The sequence below is a fragment of the Hyla sarda genome, chromosome 3 (assembly GCF_029499605.1).
Source record: "Hyla sarda isolate aHylSar1 chromosome 3, aHylSar1.hap1, whole genome shotgun sequence".
NCBI lineage: Eukaryota > Metazoa > Chordata > Amphibia > Anura > Hylidae > Hyla > Hyla sarda.
The window spans coordinates 149,269,191-149,296,506 of NC_079191.1; the positions used below are offsets into that span (position 1 = coordinate 149,269,191).

At 43.1% G+C, this 27,316-nt stretch overlaps 1 protein-coding gene across 2 annotated transcripts in view; it reads right to left on the bottom strand.

The window, feature by feature from the left end:
* The window catches only part of TBL1XR1 (TBL1X/Y related 1), a 165,845-nt gene that overhangs the window by 109,393 nt on the left and 29,136 nt on the right, over window positions 1–27,316 (bottom strand). The gene's annotated exons all lie outside the window — the stretch shown is intronic.

A 27,316-nucleotide genomic window follows, 5' to 3' on the forward strand; every position in this document is an offset into this window, starting at 1 on the left:
CTGTTCTATGTATAGGACATAGAACAGATCAGTGTTTTCGGTGATCTTCTGCTCTGGTCTGCTCGATCACAGACCAGAGCAGGAGACGCCAGGAGCCGGACGGAGGAAGGAGAGGGGACCTCCGTGCGGCGTTGTGAATGATCGGATCCCCGCAGCAGCGCTGCGGCTGATCCGATCATTCATTCAAATAGCGCACTGCCGCAGATGCCGGGATCTGTATTGATCCCGGCACCTGAGGGGTTAATGGCGGACACCCACGAGATCGCGGGCGTCGGCCATTGCCGGCGGGTCCCTGGCTGCGATCAGCAGCCGGGATCAGCCGCGCATGACACGGGCATCGCTCCGATGCCCGCGGTTATGCACAGGACGTAAATGTACGTCCTGGTGCGTTAAGTACCACCTCACCAGGACGTACATTTACGTCCTGCGTCCTTAAGGGGTTAAATGGGCACGGTCAGGTCCAAAAACTTTTTTTTGTTGTTGTTACTGATGAAAATGAAAGACCTTTTGTAACATGGTTGTTTAAAAATTGTTGAATATTTAATAAAGAAAATGGCCCCTGAAAATCCCACCACTAAGGTTCCCCATACCTACTGGAACACTAACCAGTCCAGCATAATTACGCATGTCCATGAGTCATAGACAAGAGATGACTCATGGACAAGGCTGCAATGAGCAGACACACCAATCCTCTCCCACCACAAGGGAGGGACACGCCCCCTCCTACCACACACCAATCACCTCCCACCACCACAAGGAGGGATGCGCCACCCTTTCCCTGAGAGGATTTCTAACACTATGAGCTAATGAAAAGAGATATTTTAATAATAAATATAGGTAATATAGGCAAAAAAATTGATGTACATGGTCAGGATTATGTACGGAGTAAAATGTTAAATATATATATATATATATATATATATATATATTGTTCTGACAGGTACGCTTTAACCATGTACTAGATCCATCTGCTTTAAGGGAAATGTGTTGTCTACAACTTTACTGCTAAAGTCAAAGATCAAGAGGTTTTAGCTGTTAATGGCAGACTTTACAGAAGGGGTTTTCAGTTTGGACAGTGTGTTTAAAAAAAATCACTTTCTTTTCTCACTGTCATCTGTGAACAAGACATGGATGGGAAGTACGAGAAAAATGTTTTCAAGTGCACATACCTAACAAAAAAGTAGTGGTATGAGTAATAACAGAAAAGAAATCTATTCAATTAGCATTAGCTGTAATAATTATCCAATGGTAGTTCATGGCTTTAAGAACCAGGTCAGGTTAAGGTGTTGGACTGTAATAAATGTACTTTTTTATACTTACATTTTACAACTGTAGGATGTATATATTTTATTAAACCTATGCATTAAAGGAGAACTGTAACCCAATATAATGTATCCCCTATCTGCAGGTTAGCAGATAATTGTCTGATTATGGGGGTTCCAAACGCTGGGACCTCTGTGATCTCCTGTATGGGGCCCCCTGCTCTCCCCGTGCAGGAGGCGTGTTGGTAGCAGCATGAGGTCACGACCGACACACCCCCTCCATGTATCTCTACTGGAGAGGAATAGATACAGCGTTTGTGCATCCCCGCTTCTCTTATAGAGCTGTATGGAAGGGGCGTGTCTGTCAACCTCTTAGTGAGATTGACAACACGAGCATTAGCTGTACAGAGCCGTGGCAGTGCCGATCCCTGTATGGGGGATCCTGGGGATAAGGGAGAAGTGTCTATGGCTGCAGTACTCCTTTAAAATCAATGATCAATCAAAAGGCTTGCGACTGCTGCATAGTAGAAACAAACATTTCTAAGTGGGCATGGCAGATGTCAATCTGAATTCCGTATGTGCGAGCACATCCAATGGGAGGAATTATACTTCCATAAGTCAGTCGCTGACAGAAATCCTACACAGAGTGCAGATGAAATTCTAACACTGCAATAAGTGTTCAGATATCAAATATCTCATTCACTTCAATATCTGTATGAACGAGTTCCCTTGTTTCCTTCCAAATATGCACTGAGATTTCTTCAAGTGAGTAACAGCTAGTGATCTGATGCCCAGAATGAAAAGATTTCTAAACCAATTTAAAAGGCCATAATTCTTCTGAAGTTGATGTACTCTGCCTTCATATACATCATTGAGCTCTGGACTAACCTTTTTAGAAACCTATTGCAGATCAACACTGAACTTTTTGAAGTTTAAAGAAAAAAGGTTGCACATCCTAAGGAAAACCTGTCATCACTTTCATGCTACCTGAACCGTCAGTCATCAAGGACAGCCCTCGGCTTCTCCCTGCCCCAACAGCCTTGACTGATGTTTTTTTTTCCATGTTTGGGGAAAGCTCTATCAGTCAAGGCCAACAAAATCCACTGGGGACCACCCCAATGAATAGTGGTTTAGGTAGCATGACAGGGAGGACAGGTTTCCTTTAACGTTGTTGGATTAAAGTTGGTGACAGTGGACAATGTCAACCAAAACTACTTTTCGATGGGTGTAATTTAAAATTGATCCTTTATCCAAACAAACTGTTTTATCCAGAGAAACGTAGGAAAGGAAGGTCTTTCATTCATGACCGTTCTAATATGAACTAAAAAGTATATGGCTCTGCCTAGTAAATGATAATTCATGAGACAATTGTATGTTCAATAGCTACTAAATGTCCGACCCCTGCGATCTCCAGATTTGGGCCCCAACTCTCCCTGCTTGGAGTGGATGGGTTAGCATTAGCAACCAAAGGTGATTTGCTGATTAGAATACGAAAGCTGAGCTGTAAGAAACTCAGACCAGTTTATCCCTGATAAATCTGAGCAAAAATGTATACCGTGTGGTATACGTTTTGTTTTTTATTTTTTTTATATAACTAAATAACATAAAATAGGACCCTATGTATTGGTATACATTTAAAGAACACTGCTAACGCAATGTAAAATTAGCTTTCCTTATTGAGCCATGCTGCACTCATGTGTTGACCATAATAATGTCACTATCAATCGACACCCGTCAGAACCCAGATATCAGAGGGCTGACTGTGGGTCCGAACCATTACAAATGTTCAGCCTTTGCAGACCTTTTACTCTACTTATCTATCCCTATAACGTCCCTCCCGTCCCTTATGAATACGATACGTCTCTTCTCACAAATCAGCAACTACAAGTTGAATCACACTAAATGCGAAGCCCTGAACCTGTCATTGCCCGTGTCATTGTTACACCACATGCTTAACACATGCCCCTTCAGATGGTGCACATCCTCCCTCCAATACCTAGCGATCCAAGTTCCAGCCAAACTATTGGACACATATAAACTGAACTTCCCTCTCATCATACACTCTGGTGAACATAATGAAAATGAATGCACTGCCGCGACTACTCTACCTTTTCTCCTGTATCCCGATCCATCTGCCCTGCTCCTTCTTCAGAGAACTGAATTCCCTCCAATCAGACTTTGTATGGGCTAAGACTCGTCCCAGACTCGCCAAACATGTCCTAATAAGGCGGAAAAGTGAAGGCGGCTTGGCCTTTCCGGACTACCTCTCTTATTATATAGCGACTATACTGACTAGAGTACTGGACTGCTGCTATCACCGTGCTGACAAGCAATGGGTCGGTTTGGAGGGCCTGATGCTGAACAGCGACCCGATGGCATCACTATGGTGTCCTCGCTCTGCCCCTGTTCGCGACACGGCCCTCCCTCCGGTACTCCACTCCATCAGTCGTGCACGCAAGTTATACTTGTCCAAACTCGCCCTATTTCCACTTGAAGGCCCCTGACACCCCTTTTTGACAGCACCACTTTCCCACTGTCACACTCAATGAGTAGCTTCCTCACCTTCCGGCGAGGACATGGCACAACGTTCTTTCACCTGCTCACTCACTCATTAAAGCCCCTAACGGAACTCCTTACTGACACTGTCCCGACTCCTGCACATTACTTCCAGTATGCCCAACTCCACCAATACTATCATTCTAATAAAGACAAACTCCATCTCCATCACCCTTTAACTAAATTCAAACGCCTCTGCGTCTCCACCCGACCTATACCACACACGGGCAGCTTCCTGTATGACTTCCTCCTAGATGACGCCTCTGAACTGCCTCTCCCTTTCAAATCGGGATGGGAAAAGGAATTTGGCTACTCCATCCCTGAAAGGGACGGGCACATAGCTATTAGAAATGGCCACAAATCCACCCTCTCTTGCAAAGCGCAGGAAACAAACTATAAAGTACTGACCAGGTGGTATAGGGTCCCCTCCCTATTGGCAACCTTCTACCAAGAAGTATCAGATAAGTGCTGGTGCTGCAACTTGGACAGAGGTTCCATGTTGCACATCTGGCTCACCTGCCCCTCCCTCACTAAATTTTGGGCAAAAGTGATGGATGTAATAACGCGCATCACTTTGACATGTTTAGACCCTACCCCAGAAATTACTCCCCTGTCCATACTCTCCCCCCCCCCCCCACAGTACCCAAGCCCACTTACCGGTTGATTTCCTTCCTACTGATGGCCGGGCAGTTAATCCCGTCTATGGAAATCAGTGACCACACCTACCGTGACGGACTGACTTAAGGAAGTGTCTCATGTCCACAGAATGAAAGAACTCACTGCCACCCTTCGAGACGACCTTCCTCGCTATGCCGTGACCTGGCAACCCTGGACTGCTTTCCAGGACCTCATCAGACTACACCTCCTTACACCTCACAGGGTAGCACCCCCACTTCTCACACTTTCAGACCACAAGCCCTATTTCTTACGCCCCATGCCATGCACATCTTGCTCTGACTTAAATATTACTCCCAATGGCCAAGAGTTTTCTCTGGACATCATGGTGGCCTGGAGTCTCACCTGCACGCAAGGTAAGCTGGCCTTCCCTCTTAAGCCCTGCTGCACTCTCACCTTACTATACCCTCTTTCCCCCCCCCCTGTTTTTTATACCTCTCTGCTTTTTTATGCACCCTCCCTATCCCCTTCCACCTCCTTCACCACACCCCCATCCTTCATCTTCCCCCCTCCCTGTTTCCCCCACATCCCATCCCTGCCCCCCATGTCGCCCTGTTCCTTTCCACGCTGCCACACCACTGTACTTTGTTCCATTTTGTTTCATTTCATGATTGCATGGCCGCTGAATAGATCTTGACAGTGCTTTTTTTCAGACTGCTTCCCGTAATGTTACTGTTCTCAATACCAACCTGGTCCTTCCGACTTGGGAGTGCATGTGTGCTTACACTTTCCATTTGTCAAGTTCACTACTTTCTGATTTATGCAGCCTGTATTGTTACTTTATCTTACTAGACATTGTTTGTTTTACCTCTTCTCTTGTTATTGAAATTTTTTTAATAAAACTTGAATTTGGAAAAATAATGTCACTATCACTATTATTAAATTGAAAGGTAAGTATATTAACAATGTTATTTTCGTCAACATTTTAGCATTTGTTTAATCTCTGGAAAACCCCTTTCAAGATATGCATCACCACTCAGTATTGTACAGGAGCAAGAGTCTGTCTGTCAACAGGACGTAATGCTATTGTACTTTACCACAGCATTGCAGACTGCAAGAGAAGTCGACGAAGAGGGCCTGGTCTCAACGTGGCAGTGGAGAGAAGTTGGACATTTTTTGGAATGGGGACCTATTGGGGCATGTACTTAATGAGGGAAAGAGTTACCTACCTTCCTACCTACTGGGGGCTTCTACATAATAGGGGGATCTATCCACCTACTGGAGGCATCAACCTAACAGGGTAAAATTACCTATGAACATCCACCTATTGGGGGGAATTATCTACCAACCACCACCCAATCCTCCGATGCTCTCCCTCAACACATTATTTGGGGCACTGGGGGTAGGGAAAAGGTGGTATGTAAAAGGGAAGGGAATGTAATGTGCGAAGCCTAAGATGTTTTGTCTGCCAGATTGTGCTAAGATGAGTTATGGTTAGAAGAAGTCATCATGGCAGTCTGAGCCAGACAGAGAAGAAAAAAGAGAATGACACCAAGAAGATGCCACTTGTTAGTCAATGGATGTAACTGCACTGTAATCACTTATACAGTCCGCAGCACCTGTGTTGTGCTTGGATCACCACTATATGATCACTGCATGGGGGGTATTGGGCTGTTTTAGTGGTTTTAAATTTAGTATCAGTATGGTTTTATTACCCAGTCATTATTAGGCAGTAATGTTAGTGATCATGGTGTGGAACAATTATTTATCCCTTGTATGTATCTCGCTTTCCTGCGACCTTCATTTTTTTTAAAATATGAGGGCCTTGAATTTAAAGTATACCCGTTAGATCCAACAAAAAAACATATTTTTTAATATATCACTCAGTACCTAATCCTGACCATGTACATCTATTTTTTATGTGTACAACACCTTTATTTTATTTTTTATTACACTTTTAATTTAGCTCACTAGTCTCCGCCCCCTCCCACAGTATGCTGTCTGCTCACATCTTGATTTTTCCTCCAGCTTTGAGCCCTGCACTCACAGCTGTCAATCAAGGAAGTGAGTCCATGACATAGGTGATAATGCATGGACACAGCAGGACTAGTATGTGTCCAAGCAGGCAGGGGGGCAGTTGTTTGAATGGCTTTTTCTGTATGAAATACTGAAAATTTTCTAATGAAAGCAATTGCATGCTTTACAACATATCAAAAGTTGTTGTATCTGACAGTGCCCATTTAACTGAAGGCCTCACAAAGTATAGAGCCATCTCTGACTAGAAACTGCAACACTCAAATTGGAACATGGCAGCTTGATTCTTTTATTAAGCTTTTGCACCAGGTTTCTCAATCTATGCATGCCTGCACTTTGTGATATTGACCTTTCATGAGATTGTCAGAAGAGGTGGAGCATGGATGACATTAAAAAATATCCCCCCACCTACCGATGCCAATGCCTCAAAGCATATTCTGTCAGTGGATCTGTCAGTGGATCAGTGTGGAGACATTCAACTGTGCACTGGTGCAGTACATAAAATGTTTGACACCCAGGTAGTATCGGTTCTTATTCTGATTAATAGGACCTGTGCATAATACTTGCCAGGCGTTATACAGTTGTCTCGGTAACTGTGTGTTCAGTATGCAGTTGCATATCTCCACACCTGATGTCAGTTCAGGCTGAAGAGTATTTCTGGATGAACACTTTAAAAAAACTAAAAGGTCAAATGAGATCAATAATTATTTATTACTATAGATTGCTTTTCACAACTACAGATATTTTAAGCTAATTTCAAGGACCATGTATGTAGTGGGGGTACACTTTCCTTGATTAAAACCAATGTATAGGTGTATAAAAAATATATGTATATATATATATATATATATATGTGTATGTATATATATATATATATATATATATATATATATATATATATATATTGTAGATCCAGTGAGTTAGATTGAATTAAAACAATTTATTAATACACCAATAGTGATATATCTGATAGAGATTTTGCACGCGGCAGCATGCCGGTAAATGAGTGAATTCAGTGTGCTCTGCGGCGCTGGAGATTCCTTATGTGTCCCACTCTACCCTGACGGCACAGGGAAAGAGACAAGTAAGTGGGATATAGATAGTCTGTTATTTCTAATCCTGTGGGTGCATGAACATACGCTCTGCAGTGCTGGAGACCCCTCAAATGTGGACCACTCTACCCCGGGGGAAAGTTTGAGTGGGTTTAGGGGTTTGGCACACTGTGCCTCTTACCAGCAATGTCCTGAAGCGAGGTTACCAGGCATAGGTTTTCACCAGGGAGACGTCCGCTGGCAGGCGTGATACGTGCAATCCCGGGAGCGTGCTCTGATATAGTTTTTGCAGCCCGATGAATGATGTCAAGTTTGCCAATACTGGGGTACAGGTGGTGGAGGCTAGACGTGTTTCGAGGTACTCATCTTCCTCTTTTTCAATAGCAAAATTGCTGTCAGATATGAGCCACACTGAGACATCGCTGCTCAGATCATAAAACATTGTATTGTACCCAGCATAGCACAATCCCCGTGCATACACCTATAGAGCTACCTATTATTTGCCTAACTGGGATACCAGCACCTATTACTTATACATTTTATGCCTATTTTTATTTTCTAATTTATGTACATCTACTACCAGTCTTATCGTGGTAAGTCCAATGTAAGGGCCCTACAAAGGACACCACAAGAAATATCACCATTGTTGTATTAATAAATTGTTTTAATTCAATCTAACTCACTGGATCTACATATATATATATTAGGGCTGGGCGGTATACCGGTTCATACCGAATACCGAAATTTTTGTCCTGCATGATATGAATTTTTCCCCATACCGCAATACCGGTTTGGCCCCTACCCCTCGGGAATGAATGAATTATCAGCCCAGCGCTGCACTGTCCCCATCGGGGAACAAATCATATGTGACCCGCGAGCGCTGTTCTGCCCCCCCTCCCAATTAATTATTAGTCCAGTGCTGCGCTGTCCCCATCGGGGTAAATACTCACATATCACCCGCAAGTGCTGCCCTCCTTGTCCTCCTGCCTGTTGCGGCCGCCGGCGCTGACACTCTATACTGTGCAGTATCCCTATGCCAAGGCTGCAAATGGTAAACAAAATAAACTTTAACTCACCTTCCCCATTGGTCCGGACCAGCTTCCTAGAAAATGGAACGTCGGACAGCCGTCAGCCTATCACCGGCCACAGCGATGTTCCGCCTCGGCCGGTGATAGGTTGAGCACACTGTCATGTAAGAAGCTGGCTTCTTACATGACAGTGGGCTCAGCCTATCACTGGCCGAAGCAGAACATCGCTGCGGCCGGTAATAAACTGACGGCTCTCCGATGTTCCCGTCCCAGCATAAGGCCGACGTAGGAACGTGCGTTAAAGTTCATTTTGTTTACCATTCGCAGCCTGGGCATAGGGATACCGCACAGCATAGTGTGTCAGCGCCTGCGGCGCAACAAACAGGAGGACGAGGAGGGCAGCGCTTGCGGGTGTATGTGAGTATTTACCCCGATGGGGACAGCGCAGCGCTGGGCTAATAATTAATTTGGGGGGGGGGGAATAACGTTATATACCGTGGAACCGCCATAAGTTAAAAAAAAATACCGTGATACACGTATTTGGCCATACCGCCCAGCCCTAATATATATATAATCATATATATTTTTTATACACCTATACATTGGTTTTAATCAAGCCCAAACTTGAGGAAAGTGTACCCTCACTACATACATTGTTTGCAGGTTGTATGGGATACACAACCTTTTCACATTAGTTCTCGTCTGGCAACAATACTATTGTCCCTATTGTCTGGTTGTAGCTATCTACACACGTTTTAGCAAATTTTTTTGTAGCTATCTACACACGTTTTGCTACCACAAAAAACAGTGTACCACTACATTTCTTATGTTTTTTGACTCTCTTAATAAAGTCACTTTTTCCCACTTGAAATTACATGGATAAAATGCTCAGAAAATCTCTACAAAATAAGGCGTTTCCAAGGACCACATGCATACTGATTGGCCAGTAGCACTCACACATCATAGACTATCCCAATATTAATGCCACAAAGTTATCACAACATGGTGCCCCATTAGAAGGTCATATCAGTTAATTTAGGGGCCTCATAGGCATTCTAAAAAAAGTCTATAATTTTATTTTCTTAAAATAAAAAGGATATTACCAATGACCACACAACTAGATCATTTGTGCCCTATACAAAAATTAAAACAAAAACAAAGACTCATCCATTAAACACAAATTCTCCAACAGACACTTTTCCTGTACTGATCTTTGTTATGAATAACATAGTGACGGTTTTTAGTCCACAACCTGTGTTCCTCCATGCCCATTCATATCTCATCTTGTATCCAGGCTAGAGATGGCTCAAAAGTGTAATAGAGACTCCTTTTTATTGTACAGTCTCCCCAATAAACATATCCTTTTGCCCTAATGTTGTAATCCCATATATCCCCATTACACGTTTTATTTATTTTACATTGTGTTTATTTGTGCCATGTTTTATGTGATTGCACTTATGTACCCTTTCAAAATGTCAGTTGTTCCCCAAGTACAGGGCTGTAAAGAGAAGCATATGTGAGGAGGTTCCCCAGACAGGGCTGGTGTTCACTATAGCTAAGTGTGTGGCTTTGGATATGTATGGGAGTGGATAAGAGTACGGAGACAGCTTGCCCTGAAAGGGTTTAGGGAAAACTTGTCCAGCATGTGTACCAGCACTTCTCATGCCTGCTCTTTCTGGTGCAATGTTTTCTATTTCTAAGAAAATGCCTAGTGCTCATATCCTAAACTTTACCACCATGATGCATTTTACCTTTAGACTTCATTAACACTTCCATGTGCAACACTATTCTTGCAGTCATAATGACAAAGACTCTGGTGAAATCCTTTAAAAGTATATGAAGTTTATTAGTCGCCGACTGGATCCGTTATATGAAGATACCTTTATGATCTCTCTCTGCTGTGCCATTTAGGTGTGAAATTAATCTTTATTGAAATGCTAATGAGGGCGTTAAGGGCACTGGGAGCGTTACTTTACCTCTAGGTTCACCTATCTGCCCGCCTGCTGCTTATGCAGTGCCTCCTTAGTGGAGCAGGATAGTAAAGGTCCATTGTTAATCAGTGTCCCCTACCCTATTAGCCATATCAGCAGCTTACACTCTTCTAACTTGCTGCCAGTTTCTCTTTAAACCAACATACACAGTATAGAAATAATTCACATTACTGCTGATGTCTTCTAGCAGTCTATTCGGATTGGAAAGACTCCAATGACCCCTAATAAATTATTAAGGCTTTTGCTGTAAGAAATACATTTCACAGGAAAATTGGTTTTATTTAAAATCAATTGCCTAGTGTAGCTGATTTGTAACCCCAAACGTAGTAGTAACTTGTAAATATATATGCGATGCTCACAGATTTAATGTGCAAAATAGGAAGGTTATTTCTCAGGCTCCAGTTCACAATACAAGAAGAATAACTTGCGTTTTACCATATGACCAGTGTGAAGAAGAAAAATGAGAGCTGGGGGATTTGCACATTTGCTAACTGTTAATAACCAGATAGCTAGTTTTCCTGGATTGGGAAATCTGTAAATGCCCTAGCACTAGAATGTTAGAGTAACAGCCACTTGTGGCATCCAGGGGCGGACTGATCGTCCAGTCCATTCGGATGTGGTCTGAGGGCCCGGCCAGGTAAAGGGACTGCCACTGCTACTGGGGATCCAGGACACCTGTCCCGGATCCCAAAGCAAGTGCTGCTTTCTGCTGTATGTGCAACTCAATGCGGATACTGCTGAAAGCCTTCTTTCTATGTAAGCAGCATCTCACTCATTGGCGCCTGCACTGTGGAGCAAGAAGAACACAGGCGCAACCTGGCGCAAAGGGAGTGGATCTGCCTACCTGGCTAACTATATACCTGGCTGCCTAACTACCTACATACCTTGCTAACTATATACCTGGATGTCTAACTATATACCTGATTGCCTAAATACCTACCTGGCTAACTATATACCCGGCTGCTTAACTACCTACATACCTGGCTTGCTACCTACCTACCTACTTATATGGCATGCCAATCTGAGGAAGTAGGACTGTCCCTCCAAAATGCGTCATTGGTCTTTATTTATATTCTAATAAACATAGTGCTATACAGAACTTCAATCACACTCCAGCACCTGGCTTGAAATTTCTGGAACCAAGAACAGCGCCCGCATAATTTTTTTTTCTCCAGTTTTATTCTTCATACCTACATACTTGGCTACCAACCAACCTGGCTACCTAACAACCTACATAGCTGGTCAACATACCTGGCTGGCTAACTACCTAATAGGGATGCGTGATATATCACAATCGAATCACGATTTTTGTGAATACGGCACCCAAGGAAAACTTGCGGCCCGGCACCATACATATGTTTCCCTTGTGCCCTGGCACAACATTATTGGGGGGATGAAACAAGGGGGGGGGGGAATGTGACATGGAATGGAAGGGAAGAAATGTGACATGGAGGGGGTAATGTGACAGGGAGGGGGAGATGTGACATGGGGTGACATGACAATGGGGAATGACATGAAAAGGGGTGATGTGTAAAGGTGGGTGTGGACATGAAATGGGGGAAGGACATGAAAGCGGGACAGAAATGAACTGGAGGATAGATGTGAAATGGGTAAGAATTGTGCAGTAAACAGGAGTGTGTACATGTCACAGCTAAAAAGTCTGAGGTTGTAATGGTTAATCACCGATACCCTACGGTGTAAATTAGAATAAATGTATACAAAGAAACAACCAAACCTCAAGGACATTAAAAATGGTGCCTAATGTATAATAATTTTATTTTGAGAGACTGTGCTTCAATTTCATATAATTATTTAATAAAAATTGGAAGGCCACACCACAGGCTGATCCAACTTTGATGTAATGTCCTTAAAACAAGTCAAAATGAGGTTCAGTAGTGTGTGTGGCCTCCACGTGCCCGTATGACCTCCCTACAATGCGTGGGCATGCTCCTGATGAGGTGGATGGTCTCCTGAGGGATGTCCTCCCAGACCTGGACTAAAACATCCGCCAACTCCTGGACAGTCTGTGGTGCAATGTGGCATTCGTGGATGGAGCGAGACATTATGTCCCAGATGTGCTCAATCGGATTCAGGTCTGGGGAATGGGCAGCCCAGTCCATAGCATCAATGCCTTCCTCTTGCAGGAACTGCTGACACACTCCAGCCACATGAGGTCTAGTATTGTCTTACATTAGGAGGAACCCAGGGCCAACAGCACCAGCATATGGTATCACAAGGGGTCTGAAGATCTCGGTACTTAATGGCAGTCAGGCTACCTCTGGCAAGCACATCGAGGGCTATGTGACCCGATAATAGAAATGCCACCCCACACCATTACTGACCCACCACCAAATCGGTCATGCTGGAGGATGTTGCAGGCAGCAGAAGATTCTCCACGGCGTCTCCAGCCTGTCACGTTTGTCACATGTGCTCAGTGTGTACCTGCTTTCATCTGTGAAGAGCAAAGGGCGGCAGTGGCGAATTTGCCAATCTTGGTGTTTTCTGGCAAATGCCAAACGCCCTGCACGGTGTTGGGCTGTAAGCATGTCGGGCCCTCATACCACCCTCATGGAGTCTGTTTCTGACCGTTTGAGTGGACACATGCACATCTGTGGCCTGCTGGAGGTCATTTTGCAGGGCTCTGGCAGTGCTCCTGCTCCTCCTTGCTGCCTCCATGCTCTGGACACTACGCTGACAGACACAGCAAACCTTATTGCCACAGCTCGCATTGATGTGCCATCCTGGATGAGCTGCAGAGAAAGAGAGAAAGGCGGTGCTTTAGATAGAAAGCACCGCCAGCATTCAAAAGTGACCAAAATCTGCGGCTAGCAGGACGTCTCTGCATGATACAATTTACCGTGGACGTTAATACCACGTACTGTGCCCGACATCCTTTGCCATCCACCAGCAGGTTCACGTGTGCCGCTGCTCCAGCAGGAGCGATATGTTACTCATGCCGCGTTCCGGTGCAGATGGCGGGTGACATCAGAGGGCTGGGGCAGACAAAGGCTACACCTGCTGCATAAGTTCATGGATGAATGAAGGTTGGGAGCCTTCATTCATCCATGAACTTATGCAGCAGGTCTAGCTGAAGTCCGCCCCAGCCCTCTGACGTCATTCTCCATCTGCACAGAAAGACCGCACCAGTAACATCTCGCTCCTGCTCGAGCAGCGGCACACATTAACCTGCTAGTGGACGCCAAAGGACATCTGGCACAGTACCTGGTATTAACGTCCACCGTAATCATGCAGAGACATCCTGCTAGCCGCATTGTAACAACTGTGCTGTCAGAGGAAACAGTCGCACTACATCTAAAAGGTCCGTCGCAGCATGGGACCAGCGGCTGTTTGTGCACATTTTGGGTGATAATGTATTAGTTTATATCCATGAATACTTCTTATATGAGCATATGGAGTGGCACGGAACAGACAGTTACTATCTCACAGCAATCCATCTGAAGTGCCGGATTACCGGTTGCCGGTCTATGCAACATTTTACCATCTATTGTGCATGATATCTGCTAATGTGTGAGCTTAGCATTTAAATCTTGAATTACCTGCCAGTCATGTTATTTTCCCAAGTATTATCAGTGTTTTATTTATTCAAATTCTCCCTACCACTAGGGCCCAGAGGTAGGCTATTGTTATCAGTGCTTATATTATTGTTTTTATCTATTCATTTTTAATAAATAATTATATGAAATTGAAGCACGGTCTCTCAATATAAAATTATTATATATTATGCACCATTTTTAATGGTGGAGTCCTTAAAGGGGTACTACGGTGGTCAACATGTTTTTCCATTTTTGACTCACCCTATTTGTTTTGTTTCATTTCTATTCATGTTGTTTAAGCAACTCTATTTCCGTTCTTTGTTGTCTTTTTATCCCCCACTTTGTTTTTCTATCTTTTCTTCTATTTCCTGTTTCTTGCTATGCTGAAAACTACAAATCCCAGCATGCCACATGCCTTGCTGGTTTGGGGCGGCTCCTTTTTTTTTTTTTTTCCGCCCTTTACCCACCCTACTATTTCCCTGGGTCGGACCCCTTATACACAGCACACTAATATAATGGCGTGGCCTATCTCTGTCATGCAGTTCTGAAAGAACAGAGAAAAAAAAAAAAAAAGCTATGACATCTTGTCCACAGCCTAATCCTAACATGTGGATAACAGTAAGAGATCCAACACAGAACTACATAACTTCCTGGCCCACAAACAGGTAAGAAAAAAAGACACATGCTACACAAACATATAATACATGTCAATTGCAAAAAACTTGAACATTAAAAGAAGATGCATTATAGCCAAAAATCTTAACCACCGGAGTACCCCTTTAAGGTTTGGTTATTTCTTTGTATACACTTATATGAAATGGGGAAGATCGGACATGTACAGTCATGGCCATAAATGTTGGCACCCATGAAAATTTTCAAGAAAATGAAGTATTTCTCACAGAAAAGTTATGGTAAGAAAACCAGGGCTGTGGAGTCGGTAGATAAATGTTCCGACTCCGGAGTTTTTTGTACTTCCGACTCCCCGACTCCTCTGTATTAATATGCAAATGTATTTTATACATTCCTTGAAGGAAAGAAAGGTAACATACATGTCATTACCACAGGACTACTGGCTGGGAAGCCAACAGTCTACTGTATTGAACAGTTTGTGTGCTGATCTGCTGCTGAAGATAGGGCAGTGGGAGGATCCAGGAAGAGGCATTTACCATAAAACATGATTTCCCTAGTAGAATACCATAGTCATGTTTAAAGGGGTACTCCGCCCCTAGACATCTTATCCGATAGGGGATAAGATGTCAGATCGCCAGGGTCCCGCTGCTGGGGACCCCCTGGATCACCACGGCGGCAACCGCTATCATTACTGCACAGAGCGAGTTCGCTCTGTGCGTAATGACAGGCGATACAGGGGCCGGAGCATCGTTACATCATGGCTCTGCCCCTTGTGACATCACGGCCCGCCCCCTCAATAAAAGTCTATGGCAGGGGGCGTGATGACCACCACGCCCCCTCTCATAGACTTGTATTGAGGGGGAGGAGCCATGACGTAACGATGCTCCGGCCCCTGTATCACCCGTCATTACGCACAGAGCAAACTCGCTCTGTGCAGTAATGAGAGCGCGGTGCCGCAGCGGCGATCCCGGGGGTCCCCAGCAGCGGGACCCCGGCGATCTGACATCTTATCCCCTATCCTTTGGATAGGGGATAAGATGTCTAGGGGCGGAGTACCCCTTTAAGCTAACAATCGAGTTTGCAAGTTTTTATAGCCTTTTTCCAATGGTTTACAGCTTCGTCTTGAACTATTGACCCTCCATTCCCCTCACTTATACAAGTGTCTCTAGTCCTGCAAAAAACATATTTACTTAATCCCTTATCAGTGAGAGGCTAGGTTACCCATGGGTTCCCTGTAACAGCAGGACACAACACTATGGAAAGTATAAGTATTCTTACAGTAGAGAAGTCATTAATTATAACTTTTTGTGATTTGGGACATTTAAACTTGTTTTTTTTTTTTTTTTATTCCAATCTAAATTTAGTAGGAGTCAGAGTCGCTGCATTGTTTGCCGACTCCGACTCCAGGTACCAAAAATGTCCTCCGACTCCTCGACTCCGACTCCACAGTCCTGAAGAAAACAGTGGTCGGCCGTGATTCTCAGTATAATATTCTCCAAATTTGAATTAGCAACAGCAGCAGAGCTTATTAGCGGAACCACTAACATGCATCTTCCTGTGCTCAACCCCTTAGTGAAGACAGTTCAACGTATACAATAAAAAAGAGGAAAACAGAGGGAGCACTCACGGTAAGGAGAAAACTTCAAGTGGTGACTTTATTCTTTATACATCGGTGCGGTGCAAGTACATCCCATTGTCTGCCCGTGGACTCCTGGCGTCCCGCATCTATGGAGTACTTGCACCGCACCGATGTATAAAGAATAAAGTCACCACTTGAAGTTATCTTCTCATCGTGAGGGCTCCCTCTGTTTTCCTCTTTTTTATTTCTCACAGAAAAGGATTGCACTAACACAAGTTTTGCTATACACGTTTATTGCCTTTGTATGTATTGGAACTAAACCAAAAAAGGGAGGAAAAGAAGCAAATTGGACATAATGTCACACCAAACTTTCAAAATTTGTGAAAAAATAAGATTGTTTCAAGCATGTGATGCTCCTTTAAACTCACCTGGGGCAAGTAACTGGTGTGGGCAATATAAAAATCACACCTGAAAGCAGATAAAAAGAAGAGAAGTTCACTTAGTCTTTGCATTGTGTGCCTGTGTGTGCCACACTAAGCATGGACAACAGAAAGAGAAGAAGATAACTGTCTGATGATTTGAGAACCAAAATTGTGGAAAAATATCAACAATCTCAATGTTACAAGTCCATCTCCGGAGATCTAGATTTGCCTTTGTCCACAGTGTGCAACATTATCAAGAAGTTTGCAACCCATGGTACTGTAGCTAATCTCCCTGGGTGTGGACGGAAGAGAAAAACTGATGAAAGGTGTCAATGCAGGATAGTCCGGATGGTGGATAAGCAGCCCCAAACAAGTTCCAAAGATGTTCAAGCTGTCCTGCAGGCTCAGGGAGCATCAGTGGCAGGGAGAACTATCCGTCGACATTTAAATGAAATGAAACGCTATGGCAGGAGACCCAGAAGGACCCCACTGCTGACACAGAGACATAAAAAAGCAAGACTACATTTTTCCAAAATGAACTTGAGAAAGACAAAATCTTTCAGGGAAAACACCTTGTGGACCTTGGTAAAGCACATCATTCTACTGTTTACCAAAAACGGAATGAGGCCTACACAGTAACTACAGTGAAATATGGTGGAGGTTCAATGATTTTTTGGGGTTGTTTTGCTGACTCTGGCACTGGGTACCTTGAATGTGTGCAAAGGAAGAGTGGTCCAACATTCCAGCTGAGAGGTGTAAGAAGCTTATTGATGGTTATAGGAAGCAACTGATTTCAGTTATTGTTTCCAAAGAGTGTGCAACCAATTATTAAGTTAAGGGTGCCAATAATTTTGTCCAGCACATTTTTGGAGTTTGGGGTGACATTATGTCCAATTTGCTTTCTTTCCTCCTTTTTTTTTTGTTTAGTTCCAATACACACAAAGGGAATAAACATGCGTATAGAAAAATGTGTTACTGCAATCCTTTTCTGTGATAAATACTTCATTTTCTTGAAAAATTTCAGGGTTTCCAACATTTACAACGTAAGTGTATTGTACAGCTCACCTCCGAGTCTTCCCGTGCACGGATCCGCACTTGGCTCAGTGCTATGGTTATCAACGAAGAAAGCAGAAGCTAATCCAGCACTTGGGTAAAAATTGCCGCTTTATTGAGGTCCGAATCCGACATACAAACTTCACACGGTAAAACCGACACCCTCCCTTGTCATACGCGTTTCAAGCGCATGCACGCTCTTCCTCAGTGACGTCATGGGTCTGTTGGGCAAGGACTTAAATCGTACAGTTTCCAACATTTATGGCTATGACTGTAATTTGGGGAATTTTACCATTTGTTTATTGAATCGCGATACAAAATCGCAATATTTACCTCCCTAATGGCAAATCTTTCCCCAAATCGTACAGCCCTACTACCTACATACCCGGCTACAGAACTACCTACATACCTGGCTACCTTAATAGCTACCTACATACTTGAGCAACAAATGGTACAAAGTGCTGGGTATAAATAGCTTACATCCAATATTAAAATTAGTGTTACAGTGACAAAATAATTAAAGACATTTAATTAAGCAAAAAGTGACGCAGTTGGATAGGGGACTACAGTCTGCACAAGTGCAACATGAAATCCACGAGAACGCCTTTTCTATATCAGTGCTTGCCCTTTTGCATTCTACTTTCCACATTTTGGTTCTGCAACTACTTATAAGTTAACCTCAATAAGCAAAGGTGGAAGGGTAGATGCTGGGATGATGCCCCTCAGGTGAGCGGATTGGGGCAACAAGATCTCGTCGGCTTCCGAGAAGTGATGTTGCCCGGAGGTTACCATGGTTACATGACTCTATGCGCCTCGGACCGCAGTTTATGCTCCCATTGTGACACATTCCCACCCTCTGCGATGTGCTGGTAAATCCAGCACAAGTACAGTATGTTCTCTTTCTATATAGGAACTGCAGAGCCTTACAGTATATCAGAGGATCTGTATAAGATGACACTTTGGGCATGCCCTTTGTTAAGATGGCGCTGGTAGACAGAATTCTATATGCATGCATGCGCACAAGCCACTGACTTAGAGTCAGTGCATTCCAGATTACGTAACTTCCTCCCCGCCAATCGGAAGCACTGCACACAAGGAGCGTGCACAATACATTCTGGGCCACATGGAATATTATGGACACTGTGCATACTGGAGCTCATACAGCCCCCCTGCTTCACTGAGGTATGACTAATTAGCACAGACACTATACACCATTAATTGTGGATTCAGTTAAGGACTATTTCTACTGTTTTTTTATGCACCAAGTTTTATATTTACATAGTAAGGGCTCCTTATAAGTGTGTAGAGTCTTTTTATGAACCTGATCTATGTCATCTTAATCACAGATTGTCTGTAAATGTCTTAATAATTTTGTCACTGTAACACTAATTGTAATATTGGATGTAAGCTATTTATACCCAGCATTTTGTACCATTTGTTGCTCGACAATGGCCATGAGAGACGGCCGAAACGTCACATATGTTTGGTGAATAAAGCCACACATTCTTTGTATTCCCTGAGTGCTGCTGCCATTCATTGTTTGTGGATTACCCTGAACTTGTGGACTCAAGTCAAGTACAGCCTGCACCACCACACAAGTCTTCAGTGCTGCCCAATTTCTGTATTTTCTATCATAAGTCTATTGTAGCCTGCACTTATTTTATTCTACAATGGATTCCTCAGCGTCTACAACTGGTTTACCAGCAATTTCAGCAAACATTTTCTCCTACACCAGCAGTGATGCAGAACACATCTTAAGCAGCATGGAAAATGACTCCACCTTTGTCCATGTACCTTCCGCACGGGACTTACAAAGGCGGTATGAACACGAGTCAAAATGCTTGATTTCACTCAAGTTACATTCCACCACATTAAAAGAATACTAGTATCCCAACGGATACCACGGGAAATGCGATTACAGCCGCATGACAATAGTTATGACATGAACATTGACTTCAGAATATGATGGTATTAACAAATATCAAATAAGTATTCACTAGACTTGATACTTTTGAATCTTTAATATTTCCAAAGAGACTTTAACTCGACTCAGAACAAAGTACGTGAGCTAGAACAACTCATTAAAGGACAATTTGCCCAATAGCGAAGGTGAAAAATTATTGGATAAACAAAGGGACTTTCTACAAAAACTTAAAATGGAGCAAGAGGAGAGCAAACGGACCAAGTGGGCTAGAGACCAACAAGACTATCTTACTAACAAAGTCTATCTGTGGGGCACGCAATAAGTTGGAACCAGGAAACCGAATAAGAAGAACAGAGGCAATACACAGGACGTAAATCAACTCCATCCAACCACTTCTTCTATGGATGACTTTTTAGGACACAGTACCAATCATTCCACTGACCCACCAGACGTGGTGGACGCAGACATAGGAGGCACATAAAAACACGTGGACAGCGGAGCTCCAAAACAACACAACCAAAGATATCGTTCAAGAAGAAACCGCACGCAAAGAATTAGTGGTAAATATATAATCTGTACCTTTATCTGATATTAAGTTACAATTATTTGCCAAGGCATCTAAGCAGGATTTGTTTCAGTTGGAGCTGGACCTCTTGCAGTTCTTCAGAAAACTTAGGCTTTAAGTCTGGTTTTCAGGGGACGAAGTGGGGGTTCCACCTCCAACTGTAGCGCCAAGTGTGACGGACAGTACATGTTTTTGTTTGAAGGATTATGACTAGAGATGAGTGAACTTCCAGTAATTAGATTTGTCACAAACTTCTCGGCTCGGCAGTTGCTGACTTTAGCCTGCATAAATTACATTAATGTGATGAGTGACTTTTCCCCATTGGTAATTCACCTATGTTGGAAACATTTTGCACCCTTGTGAAAAAAGATGTTAACAACTTTAAAAAGTATGAAAGTAAAAATGTAATGACTTATTGCGGCTTAACCTCACCAGTGAACAGGTGGCGGCGATTTCTTGGCTTGTCCATTGCCACAACCTTATCATCAAGCCCGCTGACAAAGGCGTGGTGGCAGTGGTTATGGACAAGTCTAGGTACATCTCTGAAGCCTTAAGACAATTGGGGGACACGACTACCTGCAAAATGGTCTCCATGGACCCAAAATGGGAGATAGAATGGGAAATCAAATCAGTACTCCAAACCACATGGGAACAGAACCTTGTCGATCACCCTCTTTTTGATTTTTTGGTGGTACAACACTCTATGATACCATTTTTTTATTTACTGCCAAAAATTCACAAGAGCCTTCAAGACACTCCGATAGTTTTGAGCAGAGATTCAACAACAAGCCATATATAAATTTTCCTTGACAAGGTTCTGCGACCATATGTGAGCAAAGCAAAATCACATTTGAGGGACACTACCCAATTCTTGGAGAAAATCAAAAACATCTTTGTTCCAGAGTGTGCCGTTTTGGCCTCTCTGGACATTGAGGGGGAGAGTTATCAAAACCTGTGCAAAGGAAAAGTTGCCCAGTTGCCCATAGCAACCAATCAGATCACTTCTTTCATTTTCCAGAGGCCTTGGTAAAAATGAAAGAAGCAAGCTGATTGGTTGCTATGGGCAACTTTTCCTTTGCACAGGTTTTGATAAATCTCCCCCTGTAAGTCTATATTAATCAATTCAGCATGAAGGTGGTATCTCAGCAGTCAAAAAATGAGATTTTTAAGGATTTTTCACCATCACATGTAGATTTCCTCACTAGATTGCTGGAGCTAGTACTTACCAAGAATTACTTCAAATTTAACAAAGAGTTTTACATACAGTGCACCGGAACCGCCATGGGGACTAACATTGCCCCAACTTATGCCAACGTGTTGGTTTCCCATCTGGAGAAGGAGTACATCTATGTGTCCCACCACTTCAGCCATGTGCTGGGGTGGGGGGAGATACATAGACGATATTTTCCTCATTTGGGATGGTGGCGGTACAGATCTCCTGGCTTTCCATGAATATCTTAACAACATACACCCTAACATCAAATTTACTCTAACCCACTCAGATAGGGCAGTTCAGTTTCTGGACACAGTAGTACAAATAGAAGGTTTTTCCCTCACCACAGACCTACATGTTAAAAGTACGGATTGCAACTCAATCCTAAAATTTGAGAGTCAACATCCAAGATCCATGTTACGCTCCCTGCCAATTAGCCAAATGGTAAGTGCCAGAAGAATAGTGAGTTCAGAAGATATGGCATATGGCATCCAATTTCGCTGAACGAGGTTATCCACGACAGCTTATTGCACAGTGTAAAGACACAGTCATCAGGCAAAACAAAGAAGTAACACATTTAAAAGCTAAGGACAAGGGGCACCCTTCTAGGGTGGCCTTTGTCTCTACCTACTCGGGGCTATCTAACAGGTTGTCTGGTGTACAGTACTTAGGAAACACTGGCACATCCTGTGAGATGGCTTTGAGAATATTGCAGAATTAAAAAATGTATTAATTATGTTCTACCACAGATCAGGGAATTTGAAAGATCGACTGGTACAAGCCAATATCTCTACATCTACCCCTAAACAGAGTTTTATAACCTCCAAGAATTTGGGATCAGTTCCATGCCGATCTTGCATCAACTGCTCCCTTATGCAAAAAGGTAATTCCTTTGTACATCCAGGAATAGGGGTAAAATACAGAATTAACCACTACTTAACCTGTAATTCTACGTATGTTGTATACATTTTGTGGTGTTCCTGTGAGTTGATCTACGTAGGGGAGACCATGTGGGATTTTAAGACCCGAATAAATCACTATAGATACACCATACGAAAAAAGACAGGATGTTGCAAAACATTTTTATGATTGTGGACACACAGAAAAAAAACATTTGTTTCACATTGATTGACCATGCCCCCCCCCCCCCCATTGAAAAAGGTAGGTGACAGGGTCAGTCATTTGAAAAGAAGTGAGTTTTATTGGATTTACACGCTTAACTCTTTGAAGCCCTCTGGTCTGAATGTTGAATTCAAGGTTAACCATAAAATATGTAACCCATGATCAAGCAAGTCCTAAGAACAAGATGCCTCCTATTTTTACTCTGATGTAGTTTTGGTTAAAAAAAAAAAAATCAGTCTAATTCTTTCTCTTTTTGTTTTTTTCAGTGAAGCAGTTGAGGAGGGGGACTACAGTCTGTACAAGTGCCACATGAAATCCACGAGAACACCTTTTCTACATCAGTGCTTGCCCTTTTGCATTCTACTTTCCACATTGTGGTTCTGCAACTACTTATAAGTTAACCTCAATAAGCAAAGGTGGAAGGGTGGATGCCAGGATGATGCCCCTCAGGTGAGCGGATTGGGACAGCAAGATCTCGTCGGCTTCCGAGGAGTGATGTTGCCCTGAGGTTACCATGGTTACATGACACTATGCGCCGCGGACCGAGGATTATGCTCCCATTGTGACACATCCCCACCCTCTGCGATGCGCTGGTAAATCCAGCACAAGTACAGTATGTTCTCTTTGTATGTAGGAACTGCAGAACTTTACAGTATATCACAGGATCTGTATAAGATGACACTTTGGACATGCCCTTTTTTAAGATGGCACTGGTAGACGGAATTCTATCTGCATGCATGCACACAAGCCACTGACTTAGAGTCAGTGCATTCCAGATGACGTAACTTCCTCCCCGCCAACCGGAAGCGCTGCACACATGGAGTGTGCACAATTCATTCTGGAGTTCCACATGGAATATTATGGACACTGTGAATACAGGAGCTCCACCTCCCCTGCCTCTCTCAGGTATCACTAATTAGCACAGACACTGTACACAATTAATTCTGGATTCAGTTATGGACTATTTCTACTGTTTTTTATGCACCAAGTGTTATATTTACATAGTAAGGGCTCCTTATAAGTGTGTAGAGTCCTTTTATGAACCTGATCTATGTAATCTTAATCACGGATTGTCTGTAAATGTCTTAATAATTTTGTCACTGTAACACTAATTGTAATATTGGATGTAAGTTATTTATACCCAGCACTTTGTACCATTTGTTGCTCGACAATGGCCATGAGAGACGGCCGAAACATTGCCTATGTTTATATTCCCCGAGTGCTGCTGACATTCTTTGTTGGTGGATTACCCTGGACTTGTGGACTCAAGTCAAGAACAGCCTGCACCACCACACAAGTCTTCAGTGCTGCCCAGTGTCTGGATTTTCTACCTACATACTTAACTACCTAACTATCTAACTAGCTACCTGGAAACCTAAATACTTGGCTACCTAACTACCAAATTACATGCCTACCTACATATCTGGTTACCTAACTGCCTGGCTAGCTCGCTATTTGCATGCCTTGCTACCTAGCTACATGGCTAGTTATCTACTTACATACCTGACTACCTAACTACCTAGTAAGCTACCTACCTGGCCTTTTATTGTGCAATTATTGGGAATTATAACAGATTGGGGCCAATAGATGGGGAGATTGTGTAGAGGAGGGGAGGGCACTGGAAAAATGCAGAGTATAAGATGTTTGTCCTGCAGATGTTAAGACTTAAGTTTTGGCTGGAAAAAGTCAATATAGCAGTCTAATACGGACGGAAAAGAAAACGAAAGAGGATGCCGCCGATCAGAAAAGAGGTTTAGTGTGGGTGAATGGTTGATCGTTTTCCTTTAACCGCCTTAACGTCCACGCACTTATATTTATGTCCGTGGCCAGCTCCCGTTATGTGAAGCCTGCTCAAGAGCTCAGCGTGCTTTATACCTGGTTGGTCCCGGTTGACATTAGCAACCAGGACCCGCGGCTAATACCGGACATCAACGATCGGGCTGATGTCCTGTATTATCCCTTTAGATGCCGCAATCAAAGTTGATCGCAGCATCTAAAATGGGAGAAAACACTTGCCGGTTAGCTGAGCGGGCTGTTCGGGACCGCCACAGTGAAATCGGTGAACAGCTGAGTGGACAGCAGCAGAGCGCTTACCTTCCACCTCGCTGTCCGATCAGTATTCTATTGCTCCGAGCCCATGCAGGCTGGAGCAGCAGAGCACAGATAACACTGATCAATGCTATGCTATGGCATAGCATTGATCAGTGTATGCAATCTAAGAATTGCGTGCAATAGTCCCCTATGGGGACAAAAAAAAAAGTGTAAAAAAAGTTAATGTGATTTAACCCTTTGGTAATAAAAGTTTGAATCACCCCCTTTTCCAATTTAACCCCTTGGGGATGGAGGGTTTTTACGTTTTTGCACTTTAGTTTTTTGCTCCTTACCTTTTAAAAATCATAACTCTTTCAATTGTGCACCTATAAATCCATATGATGGCTTATTTTTTGCACCACCAATTCTACTTTGTAATGACATCAGTCATTTTACCCAAAAATCTATGGCGAAACAGAAAAAAAATCATTGGGAGACAAAATTTAAGAAAAAACACAATTTTGTAATTTTTGGGGGCTTCCATTTCTATGCAGTACATTTTTCGGTAAAAATAACACCTTATCTTTATTCTGTAGGTCCATATGGTTAAAGTGATACCCTACTTATATAGGTTTGATTTTGTCGTACTTCTGAAAAAAAAAATGATAACTACATGCAGGAAAATGTATACGTTTAAAATTGTCATCTTCTGACCCCTATAACTATAACAGCGTACGGGGCGGTATGAGGGCTCGTTTATGCGCCATGATCTGAAGTTTTTAGCGGTACCATTTTTGTATTGATTGGACTTTTTGATCGCTTTTTATTCATTTTTTCATTATATAAAAAGTGACCAAAAATACGCTATTTTGGACTTTGTTTATTTTTATTTACACAGGTTTTTTTTTGTTTTTTTTTTATGGGAAAAGGGGGGTGATTCAAACTTTTATTAGGGAAGAGGTTAAATGATCTTTATTAACTTTTTTTTTTGATCAATGGTTTCTCATAGGAGAGGGCTTAAAGGGGTACTGCGCCCTTAGACAACTTATCCCCTATCCAAAGGCCACAACGCCTCCTCCCATAGACTTGCATTAAGGGGGTGGGGCGTGATGCCACAAGGGGGCGGGGCCATGACGTCACGATCCTCTCGCCCGTCATTAGGCATGGAGTGAAGCTCGCTCCGTGCACCAGATGACAGGGGTGCTGCAGGAGAGATTGTGGGGGTTCCCAGCGGTGGGATCCCCGTGATCAGATGTCTAGAGGCGGAGTACCCCTTTAAAGAAACACAGACAAAATAATGCCAATAAATACTTTCTCCCCTACATCAACATCTTATCCTGCCCTTAGTTGAACTTAATAGGCATATGCCTTTTTTTCCATACTATGTAACTATATATACACACACACACTATGAGGTCCATAAGATATCATAGCGATATTCACATTATTATATGTAGCACATTTTCAGTGACATTGCTTCTTGTATTACAAGTATGGGTACCTTCACACACCACTATACAAAAGCTTCCTTTTCTATAAAGCAGGGATGAGAAAATGTTTTCCAGCTGAAGTGCAGTAAAAAGTCAAACAAGTCTATTCCCACTAATTCCATTAATCCTCATCTTAATCCTAGGAAAAATAAGCACTCTCAGTTAAAGATTTTTGACTGGTAAAAAAGTAGTAACTATTATGAGCCGGACATGAAAGATTAGGGGAGAGGAATTCTAGCATTCTTTTTAGGTGCAGCTCCTACAGACGACAGACACACTGAATGACTATTTTTTTATGTCTATTTTTTATTTATTGTAGCTAAGAAAGTGAGAACGTTTTCTGTGGATCAGTGTCAATCTACAATGGACAATTTAGTGATCTGAGCGGCTTCGAACAAGGCATGACCGATAATGCTGGACTTCTGGGGCAAAAAAATGCCAGGCTTGTAGGGTTTTCTCGTACAACAGTGTTCATGGTATACCGAGAATGGTGGGACTGAGGGAAAGAATCCATTAAAGGGGTACTCCGCACCCCTAGACATCTTATCCCCTATCCAAAGGATAGGGGATAAGATGTCAGATCGCCGGGGTCCCGCCATTGTGGTCGGGATCCGAAGCCTCCAGCCTTGCCGGTGTGAGGTGGAAGCCGTACAGGTGGGTGCAGCAGCCGAGATCCCGAGGGTCCCCAGCAGCGGGACCCCGACGATCTGACATCTTATCCCCTATCCTTTGGATAGGGGATAAGATGTCTAGGGGTGCAGAGTACCCCTTTAAAAGCTAATCTTGTGGACATAACTATTTATGTAACAGGTCAAAGGAGGATGTTTTGAACCAGGTGGTGCAAAGTCATACAAATTAAAGGGGTACTCTAGTGGAAAACTTTTTTTTTTTTAGATCAACTGGTGCCAGAAAGGTAAACAGATTTGTAAATTACTTCTATTAAAACAATCTTAATCCTTCCAGTACTTTTTAGGGGCTACATACTACAGAGGAAATGTTTTTCTTTTTGGATTTCTCTTAGGTCACGACCACGTTGCTCTCTGCTGTCCATTTTAGGAACTGTCCAGAGCAGGAGAAAATCCCCATAGCAAACATAGGCTGCTCTGGACAGTTTCTAAAATGGACAGCAGAGGTCAGCAGAGAGCACTGCGGTCGTGACATAAGAGAAATCCAAAAAGTAAAACATTTCCTCTGT